This window comes from Brienomyrus brachyistius, chromosome 2 (assembly GCF_023856365.1).
Source record: "Brienomyrus brachyistius isolate T26 chromosome 2, BBRACH_0.4, whole genome shotgun sequence".
Lineage (NCBI taxonomy): Eukaryota > Metazoa > Chordata > Actinopteri > Osteoglossiformes > Mormyridae > Brienomyrus > Brienomyrus brachyistius.
The window spans coordinates 35,791,957-35,813,848 of record NC_064534.1 but is presented as its reverse complement, the minus strand read 5'-3'; the positions used below and the strand labels follow the sequence as shown (position 1 = coordinate 35,813,848).

The window sequence follows — 21,892 nt, the reverse complement described above, 5'->3', positions numbered from 1 at the left end:
ATATATATATTTCCAATAACGCCTACTTTCTCTCCCGGTTAATTTCGGCTAACCTCAACCACATGCATGTCTTGGCCACCTACTTATTTAGGTGCCGTATCTCTCACTTGGCCACCTATTCACTTAGGTGCCATATCTCTCACCTGTATAGTGTGCTCTCTGTTCCGTCACCGAGGTCCTTCAGACATCACCAGACGTCGAGCGCAGTTCTAACCACCGGCCTGATGACGAATTCACATCACAGGTCTTTCTTGCACCCGACTTCGAGTGGCTGTCGACAGACTTCGGTGTCGCTTCTCTCGGCGTACTGGAGACGTCTTCGGGGTTCCTCGGATCCGGCTCGAAGGACCAAATTCTATGTTGGGGAAAGCGCCCGGCGTTTCCACCCCAACTCCACATTTATGAGACACACACAGGTTACAGTTTTACTTGCAAGGGTACCCACACTCTCTGCAATGCAAACTACAGCAGAATGTGTTACAAAGGGTGGTTCCCCTTGACTCCTTTATTTATAGTCAGTGGGAGGCGCAAGAGTCATGCAGAATAGGGAGGTGAGAGAAAGTTCTGGTTTTGCTAAGGTGGGAATGCTATTATTAATATAATCTAAAGTATGAGGCTAGGGGAAAACAAAATAATATATATACATATTTACATTCATTGCTGATCATACAGGAGTGATAACAAAATGATTAATAACAGTTTCTTCAACCTAACAGTCCCTCCTGTTTATCATGACAGTATGATCAAAAACATCAGTATTGTACAAGTTGCAAAAGCATTTCCAGTACAACTGTCATTTAGATCACATCATCATCATCCTAACTGTGGAGTACAGAAAACCATCAGGAGTCGTTCCTCCTGTTTATCATAGAAAAACATCTAATTCCGTTACTTCAGGTCCGAGCCTTGCACGGGTGCTTTCGGCTCAGCCGTCATTATGAATTACATGTCTTCTTCATCGCTATCGCTGGAAACAGGCTCTGTCTCCATATTCTGAGTAAGGGAGAGAAACATTGTACTGTGTGTCCGAAAAGCAGCATTAAGTGCTTGATTAATAAACATTTTCAAACATGGTATAACAGTTATAAAACAACAGAAAAACAAAATAAAAAACAAAACAAAAGAAAACATAAGTGAAACAATACTTTGGTACCCTATACCTGCAAAAGATGCGGCACATTTGGCCTGGGACATATTCATGGGTTTTCCATATACAGTGGGTCGTTCACTATGAGTAGGCATCACAGAACAAACATAGCAATTCGTCACATTTTTTGCTGTTACAGTGTCATGTACATATCGATACCAGTAGTTCTTCATGAACGGGTGTGAGTGGTCAGCAGGCAATGGGCGTAGATGGAAGTCGTCATGGGTCCATCGCCGTAGGTGTTGCAATGGAGCTAGTGGGAGCAAGGACAACCATACAAGTCCAACAACAAGAATGACCCCTAGAGTCACCTTACCACATCCCCACCCCGTCAGAGCCATCCTAATAGAGTGCAGTTCAGTTGTTTTCTTCACCGGGTTGAGACAGCAGCACCCTATTGGTTACTGTGCCTTTGTAGCGGACTTCCACTGCTACTCTGTCGCTGAGGCCTCTGATAAGGGCTTGATGGGTTTACAGTGACTTTTGTGTATCCAGGAAGGTCGTTCTGCTATTTTCACAGCTGTTGGTGTTGTGAGGAGGACTTGATAAGGACCGTCCCACCGGGGTGTGCTCCACTCCTTCCGCAACAGGACCTTGACCAGGATCCAATCCCCTGGCTGCAAGTTATCCTGTTGGTTAGAAACAGAATTTACTGGCAGACTACTGGGGCTATGTTTTTGTTGTGATGATAGCAACTTTCGCATCCAATTAGCCAACGTATTTTTTCTGTCCGCTTTCCCTATATCACTCATTTCGGTTGCTAGAGGAAACGGCCTTCCGTACACTATCTCAAAAGGTGTTAATCCTGCAGGAATGGGAGTTATTCTCATCCACAATTTTACTAGAGACAAACATTCTGGCCACGGCCTTTTTGTCTCTTCCATTGTTTTTCTGAGCCTTGTTTTAATAGTGCCGTTAGTTCTCTCCACTAAGCCTGCACTCTGAGGGTGATACGCACAATGATTCTTAAGCGTAAAACCTAATGCTTGTGAACAAAGGGACATGGTCTGATTTACAAAATGAGTCCCATTGTCTGATCTTATAATATGAGGTATGCCATAAGTAGGGAAATAATGGCCTACCAAACATTTTGCAACAGTCATTGCATCACAGTGCTTTACAGGGTATATTTCTACCCACTTAGAAAAGATGTCTATAATGACTAGACAGTACTTCTTCCCTTGTGACCAAGATAATTCAATAAAATCCATATGTACAACTTGAAACGGGTACTCAGCTACAGGGAACTGGCCACGTTTTGGTCTCATGTTACCCTGTGCATTATGTTTACAGCAAATTAAGCATGTTCTACAAAATTGCTTTGCATAATCAGAAAAATTTATAGCATAAAAGTATTGCTGGATAATATGTACCATCCCTCCTGTTGAGACATGAGTATTTCCATGGCTCACTAAGGCAGCTGTTTTGTATAAGTTTTTTGGTAGGATGGGCTTGTCATTCATATAGTAAACTTTCCCTTGCTGTATTGCTCCTCTCTTGATCCAACTCTGTATTTCTGTTTTAGGAGCATGAATCTGTGCATCACACAGCACATCACTATCTATGAAAAGAATGTCTGCCACTGATAAGGTGGGCTGTTTCAGGGCCGCTTCTTTGGCAGTTTTATCTGCAAAGTTGTTTCCTTTAGCTATTGTGGAAGCATCGGTTTGGTGTGCTTTACATTTGCACAGTGCAAGGCGAGTCGGTAATTGTACAACATCTAATAATCTAAGTAGTAAGTTTGTGTGAGTTAGAGACGTTCCCTGCGATGTTTTAAAACCTCTATTTTTCCACACTCTTGCATGGTGATGAACAACTCCAAACACATATTGACTATCAGTGTATATAGTAAGTGACTTATTTTTGAATAGCTCGCATGCCCTAATTACAGCATAGAGTTCAGCCGCTTGTGCTGAACAAGCAGGTGGGAGTGCATTGGCCTCTAACACTTCAGTGGACGTAACTACAGCATACCCGACCTTATTTTTTCCCATATCATTTTTTGATGCTGATCCATCTACATAAACAACCATTGAATCTGATATCGGGGTCTGTAAAATATCTGCTCTGGGTTTTGTTTGCTCTTCCACAACCTAACAGAAAAGCTTACAGCACCTGGTATTCCCAGGCAGTCTCCCATCCAAGTACTAACCAGACCTTACCCTGCTTAGCTTCCGAGATCGGACGAGATCGGGCGTGTTCAGGGTGGTACGGCCGTAAGTGAGAGACACTACCAAAAACAGCTCTTTTGCATTACATGCGTCTATACATGCCAGTTAGTCCCATTGGATCCTACTCCTGTTTTTTTTTTTATCTGACTCACACTGCAGCCCCACCATCCAATCGGCAGCGCCGGACCCACACCAAACATTCACCAAACTACTCAGCCGGCAGCCTACCACAATTATTCCATGCTTTCCGCATCAGCACACTTCCTTCTCTTTAACTCCTTTTCACTACCGCACAGGTTAATCGCCGCACGTCCCCCGCCGGCAAACATTACTCCTTTGCCTACTGCATGCAGGCTTCTCTTAACGACCCTCTGTTATCAACTCCGCTAACAGCCACAAAATCTCCGCCGCACGAAGCCCACTGGTAGCTGCTGAATCACATGCTTCCCCAAAACGTCGCGCTGTCAGAACACTGGGAGCTACACACACCAACAAGTCCTTACTGCAGGCTGCAGCCAGAACAATTTTCTACATTCAAACATTGACGGCCTCTTCTCTCTAAAAATTCACCAGACCGCTTCTACCACCAGCAAAGAAGTTTCCATCCCTAATTCCTCTGTGATTCCCACTAACCTAAACATTAAGCTGGCATTGAAGGGTGTGAATTACCCCGGCCAACCTGCTCTTTTAAATACAGCTTATAGCAAGTTTTGAAAGGAGGAGAAGAGCAGACCTTGCTATGCCAATAATATCGAGTTTTCTGTGGTGAAGTGGTTATTGCATAGAAAACAAAGCGGTGAGTTGAAGAGGAATTATATCAGTACTTTGTTTAAAACTGTGTTTAAAAAGCTGTCTCTTTATCATTAACAATAAGTTGTAAAACGTGAATGGGGAGTGACAGTCTTCAAGTTTGTGAGAAGATCGCGCCCTGGTGGAATAAAGGCACGAACAGCTTACAGCAGCTAGAATTGCCAGGCAGTATTTAGAGTAAAACGGTTTCTAAAAGCTGCCTTTATGAATGAGAGAAAAAAAAAAAAATATATAAAATAGTAAAACGGAAGGGGAGTGATAGATTTAAATTAATCGTGAAGTGGAGTGCCCCCTGTATAAAGTAAAAGTGAGAAAAGCTTACAGCACCTGGTATACCCAGGAGGTCTCCCATCCACGTACTAACCAGACCTTACCCTGCTTAGCTTCCGAGATCGGACGAGATCGGGCGTGTTCAGGGTGGTACGGCCGTAAGTGAGAGATGCTACCAAAAACAGCCCTTTTGCATTACACGCGTCTATACATGCCAGTTAGTCCCATTGGATCCTACTCCTGTTTTTTTTTTTTTTTTTATCTGACTCACACTGCAGCCCCACCATCCAATCGGCAGCGCCGGACCCACACCAAACATTCACCAAACTACTCAGCCGGCAGCCTACCACAATTATTCCATTCTTTCCGCATCCGCACACTTCCTTCTTTTTAACTCCTTTTCACTACCGCACAGGTTAATCGCCGCACGTCCCCCGCCAGCAAACATTACTCCTTTGCCTACTGCATGTAGGCTTCTCTTAACGACCCTCTGTTATCAACTCCGCTAACAGCCACAAAATCTCCGCCGCACGAAGCCCACTGGTAGCTGCTGAATCACATGCTTCCCCAAAACGTCGCGCTGTCAGAACACTGGGAGCTACACACACCAACAAGTCCATACTGCAGGCTGCAGCCAGAACTATTTTCTACATTCAAACATAGACGGCCAGAGAGAGATGCAATACCGCTTTCGTCAAAATGACAGGTCGGGTCAAAGGTCACGTTCAAAAGTTCAGTGGGCGGAGCTTATGTTGTAGTGGGTTGAGCTTGGTTGTGTAACTGACGCAATAGCATGTGGATTTAATTATTTATTTAAATATTTTTTTTTTGTCTTCTTCCCCGGGGGTTGGTTGTGTAACTGCTGCAATGGTATTTGGATTTAATTATTTATTTATTATTTTAAATGATTGTGGCTTAGGGGGCATGGGTTGGTTGTGTTAGTGATGCAATGGTATTTGGATTTAATTATTTATTATTTTAAATGCTTATTTTAAATGTTTATTATTTTAAAATGATATTGAGGAGAGTGCTTATGAGTGTGTATTATTTTAAAAATGATATTGATGAGAGTGCTTATGAGCGTGTGTTATTTGAATAAGTTATTATTATTATTATTTTGTGGGGCGCGGGCGGGAGTGAGCGTGGCTGGGTTACCTGATGGAGCGCGAGCGTACGGTGTGCGGTAGCGTGGTAAGGTCCCCGGGCTTCGGAGAATCAGCAAAGGACTTATTCACATACTAGTGCGGTAGCGCGGAAAGGTCCGCACGGCTTTGGATAATCCTCGGAGAGAGCGATGCGGGAGAGCTGAGAGGCGTGCTGCTGCGCGAGTCTGAGAGAAACTGTGAGAGACTGTGGGATAAAATGGTAAAGTTGGAGCAAAGAATGAGAGGAGGAGGTGCAGGGTCTATCGTCCAATAAATCGCTCGGCGCTAGTTTTGACCGTGTGTTTTTTCCTCACGCGAGCGTTTGTATCACATCGGCGTATGGCGCCAATTTGTAAAGGTCATAAGTCGAGACATACATCGAGTCTGTCAATTTGTCCGCCAGTAAATTCTGCAGGGCCGTGCCACCTGGCCATCGAGGCGCCCCCCTACCCGGCCACGCGGGCCATACATCGAGTCTGACACTTTTGCCCTCCAGTAAATTCTGTTTAAAGTTTTGTTTTCACATACGTCCCAAATTACAGATAATTTTCTTACACAGGCACGAGTAGCATCATCAAGGCCGTACCACCTGGTCATACATCAAGTCTGACAATTTCCCCGCCAGTAAATTCTGTTTATAGTTTTGTTTGTCATACATGACCGTGCAGATATGGGGTGACAGAGACAATTAAATTGTATTACGTCGAGCGGGGGGCCTTTTCCTCCTCCTAGAGGCACAACGCCTTACCAAAGTTTGTACCAGCCAAAGAACCACAAGTTTCATCGAGACCTTACCCGGTAAGTATAATATTTCTTTTATTCCTGTTATAAAAATGCTATTCAATTAAAAAATAACATTCTAATAATAGGTATTCTCTTTTTTTTTTTTTTTCTATGTACGAGAGAGAGAGAGAGACTACGCCGACCGGTCAAGAGAAAATCTGCGAGAGAATCAACAGGTATGGACGGAGCAACACCCCCAGCGGCTATACCCGAAGCCTTATTAAATGAAATAGCCATTATCAACAATGCTAATAATGAAAATGATGCGGATTACTCTGCTCAACACGACTCGCCACCAGCGGCGTCTGCTGAAACACTGGCCCAGGACCCCTGTTTTCTCCCATCCTTAGAGACATTAACAAGCATGTTAAATGAAAGGGGTTCTGAAGCAGAAGCGGGGCTACCCCCCACCGACGAGGTCGCATGGTCCCCCGCGGATTCTGAATTGTGGGAGGCCTTGTCAGACGTGGAATTTCTTCTCGATGCTGAGGAGATTGAAAATGAATTTGGGCTGGGACAATTTGAAAATGTTCAACAGGAAGGTGGCGGTGCCGTCGGTGACGTGGATCCCCAGCCTGACGGGGTCCTTCATCGCCGCAGATTCAATAACGTACAGATTAGGCGGATTCTAAATATCCCGCGACCTAGAAACGAAGGCAATTTCCGCGAGTACTATGAAAATGTAATCGAGGGGTTTCAAAATATTGTGAATGAGGCGATTCCTTACGCCGTATGGGGAGCCTATATACAGGTCACCCTGCGCGCTGACTTTTTAAACGACGAGCTGTCGCAAATTGTACGGTATGGGGTGGGGGAGCTGACAGACTTGCAGCAGCTGCTGGATCGCCTGGTACAGTCTAATCAAGAGATTTTAAACGATTCCAACCTAGAAGTAATCGTAGACGTAATAAATATCCCACGCGGCGGCGGGAACAAACGTAAACTACAGACCATGTTAGCTTCAGAAATAATTTCTAAAAAAGCCAGACACATGTTTATCATTAATAACAACACCAACGCGTGTTTCGCCATAAACTTGGCGCATCTGCTGCACGAAAACTTTACTGACGCCGAGGCTGAAAAGCTCGGCCTGGAGTTACAGGAGAAAGCGGGATTCACCCCCGATCACGCAGTCGCTTTGAATGACATTATCAATTTCGAGAAAATCATTGATTGCAAAGCAGTGGTGTATTATCAACAACCTTATTCAAACAATCTCCAAATTTACCAGACACCCACGCCTAGCGACGGTAGACGGGCGGTGTATTTCTTTTTACACAATCAGCATTTTTACGGCATTAAAAGCGTAAAGGGCTTCTTAGGCGTGGGGTACGTTTGCCCGAGCTGTTTCAAAGGGTACGATTCGCCTCACTCTCATCAATGCGAAAAATTTTGTAGCGTCTGTCAGACTAATTGCAGAGAAGGTGAAAGCACACCGGCGATACTATGTGAGCGTTGTAATTTCAGATGTTTAAATGACACCTGCTTTGAGCGCCACCGTACGCCTAGGGTCTGCCCAGTTAGGGGGGAGCTCGCTACCCCCTGTGACAAGTTCAGAAAATGCAAAGCCTGCGGGCTCAGATACTACCTCACTCCCGAGAACCCAAAACCGCACTCGTGTAAAGCGGAAAAATGTAATATCTGCGACGCTAAACTCCACACGGCCGTGTCAGACATATCCACCCCACATCTCTGCTATCTAAATCCACCCGAGAAGCCTAACATAGGGGAACGGGCCGAAAGGGGTGAGGGGCGTAAAAAGGCCACCGAATATGTGTTTTTTGACTTTGAAACATCTCAGAGGTCGGGTACCCATATCCCGGTGTACGTCTGCGCCATCTCCGATCAGAACGAGACAATGACCGCCGAGGGGCCCAACTGCGCGCTACAGTTTCTCAGACATTTCAGGGCGCCCTGTTATAGAGGCGTCTGTTTCATTAGTCACTACGGTAAGGCATTCGATAATTACATCATACTGAACGCGATGGTGAAGGAAGGCGTGGAACCGCGTGTGGTATCGCAGGGGAATAAAATCATTCTCATCCTGGACAGCCTGTTTGAGCAGAGGTACATCGACAGTCACTCCTTTCTAAGCATGCCGTTGAGAAAAATCCCCGATGCGATGGGATGCTCGACTCAGATGCGAAAAGGCTATTTTCCGCATCATTTCACAGACGTGGAAAACTTTAGTTACGTGGGACCCTACCCCCCTCCCGATCAATTTGGGCCCGATCAAATGTCCACCAAAGAACGCGACAAGTTTTATCAATGGTACGACGCTGTAAAGCACCAGACCTTTAATTTTCACAAAGAGATGATCGCTTACTGTAAGAACGACGTGGAGATTCTGAGAGAGGGCTGCTTGCGCTTCCTGCGGGAGTTTAAAACGCTCACGGGTTGCGATCCCTTCTCCGCGGCCACCATCGCTTCGGCCGCGTTGCTAGTTTACAGGACAAATTTCCTGCCCAGAGATACGATCGCGAACCCGGATGTATGGGATTACAGGAGGCAATACAAAAGTTATTCGAGCGTGTCCATCCAGTGGCTGGAATTCATCGGGCGCGCGCGCGGCATCGAAATTCGACACGCGCTGCGCGGGGGTGAAGTGAGTGTGGGGCGCTTTCACTTAGACGGATACGCCGAGATTGAGGGGGAGAAATGGGCTTTCGAGTTTCTAGGCTGTCAGTTTCACGGCTGTCCTACCTGCAACAACGAACACGATATCTGCCCCCTGACCCGCGAGAGCTTCGGTGCCCTGTACGTTAAAACAAGGGAAAAACTCGAGTCGTTGCGCCAAGAGTTTAATATGAACGTGGAATCCATCTGGGAACACGAATGGGCTCACGCTAAAACTCACGACCCACAGGTACAGCGTTTCCTGTCAGACTTTGAGCCCCCTGAGCCCCTAAGGCCGCGAGAAGCGCTTTTTGGGGGTCGGACGTCGGCCATTCGCCTGCGTTACGACGTCACGGGGCAAGAGCGCGTCCGCTACGTGGATTTCACGTCGCTGTACCCGTACACTCTGGCTAAATGTGAATTCCCCGTGGGGCACCCGGAAATCATTCATTCGAATTTTAAGCCTCTGAATGAATACTTTGGCCTGATCAAAGCCACGGTCAACACCCCGCGCGAGCTGTTTTTCCCCGTCCTACCCAGCAGACTGCCAAATGGGAAACTGGTGTTTACACTGTGCAGGACGTGCGCGATCGAGAACAGACAGGAGGGGGCGTGCGGGCATTCCGACGCAGAGCGGGCATTGATAGGCGTGTGGGTAACTGCGGAGCTAAATCTGGCTTTAGACAGGGGGTACTCGCTCGTTAAAATTCACGAAGTGTGGCATTTTCCCCAGACCAGCGGCGACCTGTTTAGAGATTACATTAAAACCTTTCTCAAAGTGAAGCAGCAGGCTTTGGGCTACCCCGACGACGCGACCGATGACGTGGGTCGCAGGGAGTACATAAAAAACTATCTCGAGCGTGAGGGGATCGAATTGGAGCCCGATCAGATAGTGTCTAATGAAGGGAAGCGGCAAGTGTCCAAACTTCTGCTTAACTCTCTGTGGGGTAAACTGGCGCAGAGGAGCAACATGCTCCAGACATGTATAGTGTCTGACCCGGGGGAATTTTTTAATTTTTTCTGCTCGGACCTGTACGAGATTTCCAGCTTCGCGTTTGTCAACGACGAGGTCGCCCTCATCCGCTGGCGTTTCAAGTCTTCCTACAAAGTGCCGCCGGGAAAGACTAACATATTCATAGCGTGTCAAACTACCGCGTGGGGTCGGTTGACGCTTTACAAAGAACTGGAAAGATTGGGGCGGAGGGTGCTGTATCACGACACCGACAGCATCGTGTACATAAGCAGGCCTGGTGAATATGACCCGACCTTAGGCAATTACCTGGGCGAGCTGACGTCCGAATTAGCCCCCGACGAATACATTGCTTCGTGGGGTGCGCTGGGACCAAAAAGTTACTGTTACCGACTCAACAACGGGAAAACACAAATGAAATGTAAGGGTATAACTCTAAATTACGAAACCTGTCAAAAGGTAAACTTTGACAGTATGATCGGATTGATTGAAAACTACATCGGAGGTTGTAGGAATAACCCCGCTATAATGACGCAGTACAACAAAATCGAACGCGACATGAAAAGCTTTCGCCTGTTTAATAGGCCTCTAGATAAAAAGGTCAGGGTCGTCTACGACAAACGCAGATTGCTGGCTAGCGGGGAAACTCTGCCTTTTGGTTACTGAAATGTAAAACTAGCAGCATCGCAAAAGGGCTTTTAAAGTTTTTTCTAAAAATCAAAGATGTTCATTTGTTTTAAAATGAAAAGTTTTTTTCAAAGATGTTTTTTAAAATCAAAGTAAGATGTACAAATGTTTTAAACTGAGAAATGTTCCTAGTAAGATGTTTTTAAAAATGAAAAGTTTTTTACAAAGATGTTTTCTAAAAATCAAAGATGTTTTTAAAATGATCATAGTATGATGTTTTTAAAATGTTCATAGTAAGATGTTTTTTATTTTCAAACTTGTGTACTGAAATGTTTTGTACATTTATCACAAGAGTTTTTATTAAAAACTTACCCATGCACTCTGTGTCTGTGAAAGCTGACACCCCTCCAGCAGTGGTTTGCACGTGTGTGTGTGTGTGTGTGTGTGTGTGTGTGTGTGTGTGTGTGTCCTCGGAAAGATTTAAAAGATTAGGGCAGTATTTACCGTTTCGTCAGTGTGTTTTTTTTTTTTTTTTGCAAAATGATGGGTAGCGGCGTGAGAGAGGTCGACTTTGATCACCGTTTAGAACTCCCGTTTACGGCTATAATCGCAGGGGCAAGTTCTTCGGGGAAAACCTATTTCACTAAAGAAATGCTTTTAAATCAGAGTCACTGTTTCATAGGGGGCCCCGTTAAAAAAATTGTGTGGTGTTTCGCTTCCCATCAGCCGCTTTATGATGAACTACGCGATCGGATCAGCGAAATTGAATTTATACAAGGGCTTCCCAAAAGCTGGGAGGACGAGGAGCGCTTCCCCTCAGGCTCCTTGATAATCATCGATGATTTGATGGACAGCACGTCCGAAAACAAACTCGTGGCAGAAGCTTTCACGAGGTTCAGACATCACCGTCAAATCTCGGTCATCTACCTGGTGCAGAACGTATTTCACCAGGGCAAGTACAGCAGGACTATAGCCCTAAATACGACTTATTATTGTCTGTTTAAGAATGTGCGAGACAGAATGCAAATCAAAGTTTTAGCTCAGCAAATGTTTCCTTGGCAGAAAAAGTTTTTTCTAGATGCCTACCATGAGGCCACAGGGCCCGCGCACGGCTATTTATTGGTCGATTTGAGAGCCACGTGCCCAGAAGAGTTCCGACTCAGGACCGGATTATTACCGGGGTCGTTACCCATCGTCTTTCTACCGGCGAGCCATTGATTTATCACTACTAAGCTATGTCCGAACATCTCAGGAAACACCTGCCGACCCTTAAAGTTTTACAGAGGACGAGGGGGGTGAAACGTAAAAAGATTCTTACGGCTGACCCATCTAACGACATAATTTTGGCTCTCTCCGAAATCTGTCTCAATCTCATAAGAGGTCGCATACCTTTAACCGTAGCTCAATTTACCAAACTCAAGAAACAGAAAAGATCGATTAAACTTTTCGCATGTAAGAAAAACAGCGTCGCTAGGAAACGCGTGGCAATTCTTCAAAAAGGAGGATTCTTATTACCGCTCTTATCAGTGGCTCTGCCATTCGTTACAAGCCTGTTTGCCGGTAAGACGGCTAACTAGCCTTTTCCAGCAACATGAGCCAAGTCAAGAAAATGTTTATGCTCAGCCCCCAGCAACTGCGTACGCTGACCCAGAGGGCGACCCCGCATACCATCGGGGAATCGGCCCTGGGTGAACTCGAACACCAGATGCAGGGTTTAATAAATCAGCCGGCTATGCATCTGGATGAAAAAGTGAAGAGATACAACCAATTGCTACAGAGGTATCTGAATCTAGCCCGAAAAGAGGAAAATCAGGGGCGAGAAATTGTCCTTACAGAGCGGAAAGAAAAAACGGGGGAGGAGGAGGAGGGGAGACAGCCTGACGGCGGCGGCGCGACTGGGGACAAATCTGTACAGGAAGTTATCCAGCAAGTGGCGCCTAGGGCTAGAAAGAACGTGGGGTACATCTTGCATAAACTGCTCGATTCCGACGGGGCGGTACGTTGGACCCAGTCGGGTGAACTCATCATCAGAGATAGACCCATTAAAGGTTCCCATATTTTAGATTTGATGAAAACTTTATCGCAGCCTAAATCCCACGCCGGCGGATATCCTAAAGGCTGGGAACCCTTTTTAAACGTGATATCAGAATTAAACATCCCCCTCACGAGCGTGGGTAACATCCAAGCCAGGAAAGCCCTAAGTCATCTTAAAGATTACGGCGGAAGGGATCCCCCGCCTCCCTCCTCCCCTCCTGTGAAACAGAACCTCGGGAGACGTAGAAAACGTATTGTTGACGACTCACCACCACCGCTTGAGGGAACCCCTCACACACCGCGCGATTCCTCCCCAGAATATCGTTTATGGCCTTTAAAGGGTACTCCTTATGCTCCGTGGATAGATTACAACGATTAAGTGTTTTATATACGTGTGTGAAAAAGAATTAAAACGCCTGTAACGCGTCGGTTAATAAAATGTAAAATTTATTGAATAAAGGGTGTCACGTTTTTATTTTTTCCCCAACATGAATCTAACAAGCATAACAATCTTTAAATAGTTTTAACGAACATACATTTTGCGGCTTTGAAAGTTTATCGGCATTAACACGGCTAATACACTTGTGATATTTCTTGATAAACTCGGATACTAGAGCGTCGTTTTTCCTCAAGTCGTCAGAGTACAACATCATAGTCTCTTGAAATGAAAGTCCCTTGAAGCGCCGGTAGAGGAAAAAGGCGACGTGGGCCCCGCACGTGGAAGAAAAGTCATGTTGAACTTGACGCGTATTATACCTTATTTCGGTAGCGTGCCTCCCCAAGAAGCTCATAAAACTCTTTGGGTAGTAAGGGGAATCGGGGGGATAACCGTAAGAATCAAAGAAGGAGGCTTTACCCTCTTGGGGCTCCAAAATTATCCCGATCCAGTGTTCACCCTCTCTATTCTGGTCATGCGTGTTTGCGACCAGAAAAGCGGGCCTGGTCTCTATGCGGGTGGGTAATAAATCGCTAGGCCACACGCCTCCAAAAGCATCCCTCAGCAGGGGCCGTAAAACGCATTCCAGCTGGTGAGTGTTCATGATGATGATGATTAAAAGTCCACCAGAACCTGTCTCTTGGCGTTTATTTCAATCACGCTGTCGAAGCAGGCGTAGACGATGAGACTCATGGTTCGAGGTAGTGGGGCTCTGAACCTTAAATCCAGACGGCACGTGCCGCTGATGGCGGGTGACAGGGCACCGCCGTCCAGCTCGTCGTCTCGGGAGAGATTGAGAGCAAATAGCGAGTATCCATTTTCAAAATCCTCGCGGTTGATGCATAAGGGCGAATCCTTTAAATGCCTGTTTGTAGCCAGGAAAAGGTTGTAAAACTCTCTGACCGACTGCCTCGCTCTAAAATCGGGCTGGAACGGTTTGCTGGGTATGTGTCGCCCGTTGACTGAGAGGCTCAGAAATTCCAGGTCACAATGCTGAAACCTGAACGGGTTTCTGTTTCGCGTGCCCACGAACGCGGCGTGGTCCACGATCCCCAAAACGATGTAGCGCGGTAAGTTGCCCAGGAAGAGGTTGTCCTGCGGGCAAACCCGCGATTGTGCGGGCAGCGTATAATTTTTAACGACTACCCTGCTTATAGGGTACAGGGCGTTTGCTTTCATGAGAGCGGCCGAGTGACCCAGTGACACCGCCGGGGAGACCTCCACTTTTTTCACAAACAGGCTGGCCCTCAGTATTTTCAGCTTGTAATCGGTGTCATTTCTACACATGAGACTAAAGTCGCTTTTAGCCTTTACAAACTTTAAGCGTATATCCACGTTGTTTAACAGCATTCGTTCGCTGAAAAAAATATCGGCGTGTATAGGACCCATCAGAGAAAACTCCTGAGAGTTTCTACAGAAGGCGGCTCGCTTCTGTAACCCCACGTTGGGGCCCTGCGCTGAGACGTCCACGCTATCCAAGTCGCCCCCGACGTCTTTGTACCAGAGCCCTGCCGAAAACTGACTCTCTAGCGTATCCGTAGAAAAATTGAGCAGGGTCTCTATGACTGACCTATAGGGGTGCGTGGCCGACGAAGAACTGATCAGGACGTCGTTCAGACTCACATCCAGCTGGGAGAATATGCCGTTTAGCGGGTACTGTATAATACCGCAGGGGTCGGCGTCAAGCAGGGGGGCTCCATCGGCCCTAACGATCTTAAGCCTTAGATATAGCAGTGTAGAGTTGAGGTCCACATAGAAATTGCCCGACCCCGGTATTAGGAAATCCAAAACATCCTGATCGGTAATGGAATTTAATGGGTTGATTTCTACATAATTGGTCTGATCTATGGATAATTGCGTCATAGGGGCCGCAAACAGGTCCAATTCAGATTTGGTACATTCAGCCGAGAGCCGGTGAGCTAGAGCCATTCTTGTTTACGCTGCGTTTTCTCTCTCTTAAAATATGTCCCCGGGGGGTTTCCTGTTTCTCTTGGCGGATGGAGTCTTGGGAATCCTGACGCCTCTGCCAGATTTTTTTTTCTTTTTTTTTTTATGACCTTGCAGCAGGGCTAGAGGTGCTTGGGCTCTCTTTCTACTCCCCCTCCGAGAGAGGAACAGCAGACCCGACCCTTCCTGCTTGGGGTCACCTGTGTTTGTAAAACGGCCGCTGACTACAGAGCTGACTAGATCCGATCCTATTCCTTTGACCGCCGATTTCAAATGAGGTTTCGCTATATCGACCCCACGCTTAAGAAAGGGTAAAACGAATCTAAAAGCCCTACTGAGCATGGACCCCAACCCACGCCCGTACATCACGGGGCTCCCCGCAAAACCGGGGAGCCCATGTCCCGCCTGACTGGTGTAATACGTAATAAATCTCTGTGGATTGTGGTACGCCATGCTTCCCCCCCCCCCAACACCTGCGCTTTCTCTTGTTTTGTTTTTTAAACGGGCCGAAAGTGCAGTTTGACGATCGTTTTTCCGTAGGAGAAATTAATCAGAGTATTCTGATCGTTCTTTATCTCGATATGCAAATTCTGTAGGCTCTGCTTGTTCACCGGTACGTACTACAGCTTGTGGAACGGCAAAGTGACTACGTCGCCGAACGCACCGTCTATTTTAACGGTTCTGAGGAGCGGGACTACAAATTCCCCCACGTGCTGCGGTTCCACGATGTTACAGTAGACGTACATATTGTAGAATCCCGCGTGAATGTCGCCCGGGTAGGGTGAGGTCGACCCGCTACCTCCTCCTAGGTTATACCACTGACCCGGCTCAAAGCCCAGCATGTAGGCCAGAGTAGGTTTAAATTGGATCTTGTATTTATGGTTTCCCGTCATATTAACCCTTCGTGTAATCTCGCTGTATGAGAAGGAAACTTCGGTACCTAATTTTTTTAACGTAGCGTTGATTTCTGTCACAATCTGTTTCAGAGATTCATAATAGCCCACTTTAATTTTCCGAGGAAAAAGGTAAGGTAGGTCCACTAAAGGATCGGCCTCTCTCTTTGCCTCCGCCTCCGTATCCCGCAATTCAAAAGTATTTTCCGGGTGTGTAACATTTCGCCACGTGTAACAATACATGATTTCAGCCAGAGCTACTTCGTAAGGCCCCCGTAGCTCTATAGGTCGCGAGAGCATCACGGTGTAATCCGAACTCTGGTTATCGGGGAAGATGGAGAGACAAGAGTTTGACGGTAGCGTGAGGTAAAAAGAGGGGCGGGCGTCCATTTTCTTTTTTTTTCTTTTTTTTCTCTTTTTTAAAAAATTAAACCTGTATCAAGTCCGACCGCGGTATCCACGAATCGAACCTCGAGGGCCAACCCTGCCAATGTACTAAAATCCACTTTTTCCCCTTTCTGTCGGTCTTTGAGCCTATAACCTTCTCGACCTTGAACGCGCGTCTCGGAGATATTTTGACTTTCTGCAGCTCCGCTTCATAGAATGTTCCCTCGAGTATTTCACCGCTCACGTCCCTCAATTTATATACCGGTGGGGATCTGGGTACACGTTCGCATATGACAAAGTACTCGTCCGTAAATGTCTGCTCGTACTTTTTGTCAAATATCTGACTGTGCTTGGAGACTCTCACAGTGTCCCCTATGTTAAACTTAAAACGTGGCCGTGTGCTTTTTTTCTTCAGGGGACCGTATAGATTATCAAATACTAGATGAGCATTATCGGGCCTGACCTCGGCAGGTTTCATTTTAATAGCGCTGTGAAATGACTGGTTGTACCCCTTTATTAGATCGTCCAACACGTCCACATATCGCCAGGTGTTTTTAGCCGTAAAGTACCTGTACATCCTCTCTTTTAACGTTCGATTAAATCTCTCTACGATGGAAGCTTTAAGTTCACTAGCCGTAGTGAAATGGGTGATTTTATGAGTTTTTAAAAGTTTCTGAAAAGTCCCATTTAAAAACTCCTTACCGGCATCCGTCTGTAGCTTGAGGGGGACGCCCCCCTCGGTTAAAATAGAATCAAAGGCCTGGGTTACAGCCGCCCCAGTCTTGTTTCTTAACGCGCGAGCATAGGCTTTTTTAGAAAAAACATCAATCACCGTAAGGAGGTATTTTAACCCGTCGTTGTACGTGGCCAGCCCTTGCATGTCGCATAAATCGGCCTGCCACTGATACATGGCTCTCGGAACAAACACTCTGTTCCTGGGGAAATTCTTTTTAACCGGTTTATGTAAAGTATAACTGTCTTGCATAGACAGCCAGTCTCTGATGTCATCAGCAGCCACTTTTTTCCCCGTATCTTGCTGCACGGCTCTCTGCAGTCTGGAGACACCTCCGTATGACCCCGGTTGGCTGGGGTCATAGTACGAACTGCTCAAGACGCGAGCTGTAGTCTTGGCAACAGACATGCTTTTCACACACTGAGTGGGGGGAGAGCGGGGTGCGGCGTTTTATAGCTGACTGTGGATGGGGGTTGTTAAGAGACTGAGTGAACATCAGTGAAATTTTTGTGTGTTTTTTCTACATTTAACCCATATTGTGTAGTTTTTGTTTTTTAATTATTATTATTTTACAAAAGAGTTTAGCTGGGGTGGGGATCGAACCCACGCGGACATACGTCCATTGGATCTTAAGTCCAACGCCTTAACCACTCGGCCACCCTGCTCAGCATTTTTACCTGTTATTTACAAAGACTATTACAACGGTATTCAAGTTTTTATTTTTTTTTATTTTTGCAATTAGTGAAAGATATATATATATATTTTAAAAAAGTTGGTATACAATTTGTGAAGGTTACATTTTCAAAATGCAGGTATACATTTAGTTACAGCCGTGACAGTTGTTGAGGTAGATTAGCGATGTCACATGCAGTAAAGTGGATATAGTGGCTTTTTCAACGATACATGTATGTAGAGTAGAAAGCATCTGATTAACATCGATAGGCTGCTTATCATGAAATTTAGAGGTGACTACATCTACTATTAAAGCGTAAAATACAAAAATGTGATTACAGTCAAATTCATTGTCAGGAATACAAGATAGACAAGCGCGTATGAGACTTTCGGGGGAATGTCTTTCTCCCTCTGACATCAGTTGAGTAAGTAAATCCATCCCCCGCTGATAATTTTCTCCGACTTGAGAAATCTCAAATAACACTCTATGAAAGCAGCAACAAGCATAATCATCCCGACAATCGCTTTTATCAATAGCACGCAACAATAGTGGACTAACTTTTTCTAAAAAAACATTTAACATAAACCGCCGTAAGGGTCTGCTGATACCGTTCCCCATCACAAGATGCTTTTTGTTTTAGTCTCGGGCCTCCCAACGAGTCAGAAATTCTTCTTCCAGGATCTGCTTAAACGCTGGGTTCTGTTCAAACAGATCTTGTTCCAGTCGAGTGATTTCCACCATGCCGTCGCGGGCCTCACGCAGATCGTACAGGATAGCTTCCACTGCCCCCTCCAACCTGCCGGCGGCCGCTCGGATGCCCAGGGTCGATAGAACGTGGGTCAAGGCGGGTGTCAGCCGATCGGTCCAGAGGTCACGCAACACAGAGTCAAAGTGTATGTAAAAGTAATTTCTGCCTGGAGGAAACAGACAAGGGTGTTGTCTCTGACTGGGGTGCCCCACCTCGCAGCCGAAGCAGTTTCTCTCTTGATGCTTCCTGATGACTGAGGTTAAAAGGCCCACTATCATAGCCTTAATACAAGCCAACATCCCACGGCAGAGAGCCGGTCTGGAGAGAAGCGTGCAGATCTCAGGCGTCGGAGGGTCCTCTCCAGGATCAGAGGCCAGTGATGATGGGGGGGTTGGAAGGAGCTCCCCGGGATCAGAGGTCAGGGTTGCTGCTGGAGCCTCATTGTCCCCGCTTTCACCGTCGCTATAATTTGCTGCTGCTGCTGCTGCTGCCATGATGTTTGTGAAAAGGGGTTGTAACAGAGTCCACTTTATATAGCGACGGCGGGTGAGGGGGTGAGGGGGGTCCTTAACGGCGTAGGTTTTGTCATCTCTTGCATCTGCTTACGCCCCCGACTCTCCTTAAACATCGCTTGGTAGTAACCAGACTTTTCTTGAATCATCTGCATCCAAATCACAAACGGTATTCTCAGGCCAAAACAGTCGCATTTAGGCCACTGCCATATATTCACCATTCTCTTGTCCAGCTCCCCGGTCACGTCCCACTTCATAATGGTGGTACGCTGTTTACGAGCATCTCTATAGTGCATCTCCATTCTTCCAGTCTCGACCTCAAGGTCGGGGTCGGTGCTCTCCTCCATCATCGGGGTAACGACAGTCTTCAAGTTTCCCCATTCCGTTTCGGAAAAAGTCACCAGATACGGGTCGTCTTTCGGGGGGTCTGGGCCGTCTCCGGTGACCTGAAAGACGCGCAGTTCCTCCGCAACGTTGTCAAAGAGGCAGACCAGTTTATTCCCGTTGGGCAGCTCCCAGATAGCCCTCGGGTCTTCCGACGGTCGCATCATAGGTACCCGTCTACGTGCCGTATGAATCTTCCTGGGAGCCCCCGGAGGCTGCATAATGGCCTCCTGCTCCTGTTGAGTCTTAGAAGGTGAGGTTGAATCTTTCATTTCGGAAGTCCCAGACATGTCTGTATTTTTTGAAAAGATAGAGTTGGCCCTGCAGCGCGAAGCTCCCTATATTCTACACGGCCTGCTCGTGGGGGCGTGGTACGGATGAAGATGATGCCTCTAGGAGGAGGAAAAGGCCCCCCGCTCGACGTAATACAATTTAATTGTCTCTGTCACCCCATATCTGCACGGTCATGTATGACAAACAAAACTATAAACAGAATTTACTGGCGGGCAAATTGTCAGACTTGATGTATGATCAGGTGGTACGGCCTTGATGATGCTACTCGTGCCTGTGTAAGAAAATTATCTGTAATTTGGGACGTATGTGAAAACAAAACTTTAAACAGAATTTACTGGAGGGCAAAAGTGTCAGACTCGATGTATGGCCCGCGTGGCCGGGTAGGGGGGCGCCTCGATGGCCAGGTGGCACGGCCCTGCAGAATTTACTGGCGGACAAATTGACAGACTCGATGTATGTCTCGACTTATGACCTTTACAAATTGGCGCCATACGCCGATGTGATACAAACGCTTGCGTGAGGAAAAAACACACGGTCAAAACTAGCGCCGAGCGTTTTTATTGGACGATAGACCCTGCACCTCCTCCTCTCATTCTTTGCTCCAACTTTACCATTTTATCCCACAGTCTCTCACAGTTTCTCTCAGACTCGCGCAGCAGCACGCCTCTCAGCTCTCCCGCATCGCTCTCTCCGAGGATTATCCAAAGCCGTGCGGACCTTTCCGCGCTACCGCACCAGTATGTGAATAAGTCCTTTGCTGATTCTCCGAAGCCCGGGGACCTTACCACGCTACCGCACACCGTACGCTCGCGCTCCATCAGGTAACCCAGCCACGCTCACTCCCGCCCGCGCCCCACAAAATAATAATAATAATAACTTATTCAAATAACACACGCTCATAAGCACTCTCATCAATATCATTTTTAAAATAATACACACTCATAAGCACTCTCCTCAATATCATTTTAAAATAATAAACATTTAAAATAAGCATTTAAAATAATAAATAATTAAATCCAAATACCATTGCATCACTAACACAACCAACCCAGGCCCCCTAAGCCACAATCATTTAAAATAATAAATAAATAATTAAATCCAAATACCATTGCAGCAGTTACACAACCAACCCCCGGGGAAGAAGACAAAAAAAAAATATTTAAATAAATAATTAAATCCACATGCTATTGCGTCAGTTACACAACCAAGCTCAACCCACTACAACATAAGCTCCGCCCACTGAACTTTTGAACGTGACCTTTGACCCGACCTGTCATTTTGACGAAAGCGGTATTGCATCTCTCTCTACGGCCTCTTCTCTCTAAAAATTCACCAGACCGCTTCTACCACCAGCAAAGAAGTTTCCATCCCTAATTCCTCTGTGATTCCCACTAACCTAAACATTAAGCTGGCATTGAAGGGTGTGAATTACCCCGGCCAATCTGTTCTTTTAAATACAGCTTTTAGCAAGTTTTGAAAGGAGAAGAGCAGAACTTGCTATGCCAATAATATCGAGTCTTCTGTGGCGAAGTGGTTTTTGCATAGAAAACAAAGCGGTCAGTTGAAGAGGAATAATATCAGTACTTTGTTTAAAACTGTGTGTAAAAAGCTGTCTCTTTATCATTAACAATAAGTTGTAAAACGTGAATGGGGAGTGACAGTCTTCAAGTTTGTGAGAAGATCGCGCCCTGGTGGAATAAAGGCACGAACAGCTTACAGCACCTAGAATTACCAGGAAGTATTTAGAGTAAAACGGTTTCTAAAAGCTGCCTTTAGGAATGAGAGAAAAAAAAAATATATATATATATAAAATAGTAAAATGGAAGGGGAGTGATAGATTTAAATTAATCGTGAAGTGGAGCGCCCCCTGTATAAAGTAAAAGTGAGAAAAGCTTACAGCACCTGGTATTCCCAGGTGGTCCCCCATCCAAGTACTAACCAGACCCTAGCCTGCTTAGCTTCCGAGATCAGACGAGATCAGGCGCGTTCAGGGTGGTATGGCCGTAAGCGAGAGACGCTACCAAAAACAGCCCTTTTGCATTACACGCGTCTATACATACCAGTTAGTCCCATTGGATCCTACTCCTGGTTTTTTTTTTTTTTTATCTGACTCACACTGCAGCCCCACCATCCAATCGGCAGCGCCGGACCCACACCAAACATTCACCAAACTACTCAGCCGGCAGCCTACCACAATTATTCCATTCTTTCCGCATCCGCACACTTCCTTCTTTTTAACTCCTTTTCACTACCGCACAGGTTAATCGCCGCACGTCCCCCGCCGGCAAACATTACTCCTTTGCCTACTGCAT

At 46.2% G+C, this 21,892-nt stretch overlaps 4 non-coding genes across 4 annotated transcripts; all 4 read right to left on the bottom strand.

The window, feature by feature from the left end:
* Positions 1 to 3,250: 3,250 nt before the first annotated feature.
* LOC125737241 (5S ribosomal RNA) lies at positions 3,251 to 3,369 on the bottom strand. Its single transcript, XR_007396508.1, has one exon. It is a non-coding gene; the product is annotated as a 5S ribosomal RNA (ribosomal RNA).
* Positions 3,370 to 4,443: 1,074 nt separating this feature from the next.
* On the bottom strand, positions 4,444 to 4,562 carry LOC125731310 (5S ribosomal RNA). The gene has a single exon (XR_007391596.1). It is a non-coding gene; the product is annotated as a 5S ribosomal RNA (ribosomal RNA).
* A 12,989-nt stretch (positions 4,563 to 17,551) lies between these two features.
* trnal-uaa (transfer RNA leucine (anticodon UAA)) lies at positions 17,552 to 17,634 on the bottom strand. The gene has a single exon. It is a non-coding gene; the product is annotated as a tRNA-Leu (tRNA).
* A 3,836-nt stretch (positions 17,635 to 21,470) lies between these two features.
* On the bottom strand, positions 21,471 to 21,589 carry LOC125734992 (5S ribosomal RNA). The gene has a single exon (XR_007394293.1). It is a non-coding gene; the product is annotated as a 5S ribosomal RNA (ribosomal RNA).
* Between the last annotated feature and the right edge of the window lie 303 nt (positions 21,590 to 21,892).